Consider the following 1,168-nt stretch of genomic DNA (forward strand, 5'->3'; position numbering starts at 1 on the left):
ATTTTTAGTAGAGACAGGGTTTCTCCATGTTGGTCAGGCTGGTCTTGAACTTCCGACCTCAGGTGATCCACCACCTTGGCCTCCCAAAGTGCTGGGATTATAGGTGATAAGCACCGCATCCAGCCCCAGAATCCTTTTGATTACAAGAAACTGCTGGTTTGTTGGTTTTATAATCTCTTGGCTAGCATGATTCTTGTTTCCCTCTTTGTTTTTGGTTGGTAAGAAGCTCAGAACTTTTCTGTATCTTTATTATTTTCTTTTTGTCCCAATTTTCTTCTTTTTTTGAGATGGAGTCTCCCTCTGTCACCCAGGCTAGAGTGCAGTGGCGCAATCTGGGCTCACTGCAACCTCCGCCTCCCAGGTTCAAGCAATTCTCCTGCCTCAGCCTTCTGAGTAGATGGGATTACAGGCACATGCTGCCATGCCCGGCTAATTTTTATATTTTTAGTAGAAATGAGGTTTCATTGTGTTGGCCAGGCTGGTCTCGAACTCCTGACCTCATGATCCACCTGTCTTGGCCTCCCAAAGTGCTGGGATTACAGACATGAGCCACCATGCTGGTTTTTGTTTGTTTGTTTGTTTGTTTGTTTTTAACAGAGGAGTCTTGCTATGTTGCCCAGGCTAGACTCGGATTCCTGGGCTCAAGCAGTACTCCCAATTCAACCTCCCAAGCAGTTGAGATTATAGACACACACCTGGCTTGACATAATAAAAATATTTTTTAAGGCTAAAAGTAAAGAATAAGCTCGATGCAGTGGTGCATGCCAAGAGTCTGATGATAGCCTAGGCAACATAGCAAGACACCATCTCTCAAGAAATAAAAATAACCCTTTTTGTTATGGAAATTTTCAAGCATACATAAAAGTAGAGAAAACATAATAAATTATGAGGTATCTATCACACACCTTCAATAATTAACATTTTGCCAATCTCATTTCATCTATTTCCCCACTTTTTCCTGTCTCTGAACCAAATACCAGACATCATATCAATTCACCTGAATTATTTCATTATCAATCTCAGATAAGATTTTTTTCGGCCGGGCGCGGTGGCTCAAGCCTGTAATCCCAGCACTTTGGGAGGCCGAGGCGGGTGGATCACGAGGTCAGGAGATCGAGACCATCCTGGTCAACATGGTGAAACCCCGTCTCTACTAAAAATACAAAAA

This window comes from Cebus imitator, unplaced genomic scaffold (genome assembly GCF_001604975.1).
Source record: "Cebus imitator isolate Cc_AM_T3 unplaced genomic scaffold, Cebus_imitator-1.0 Scaffold87, whole genome shotgun sequence".
NCBI classification, from domain to species: domain Eukaryota; kingdom Metazoa; phylum Chordata; class Mammalia; order Primates; family Cebidae; genus Cebus; species Cebus imitator.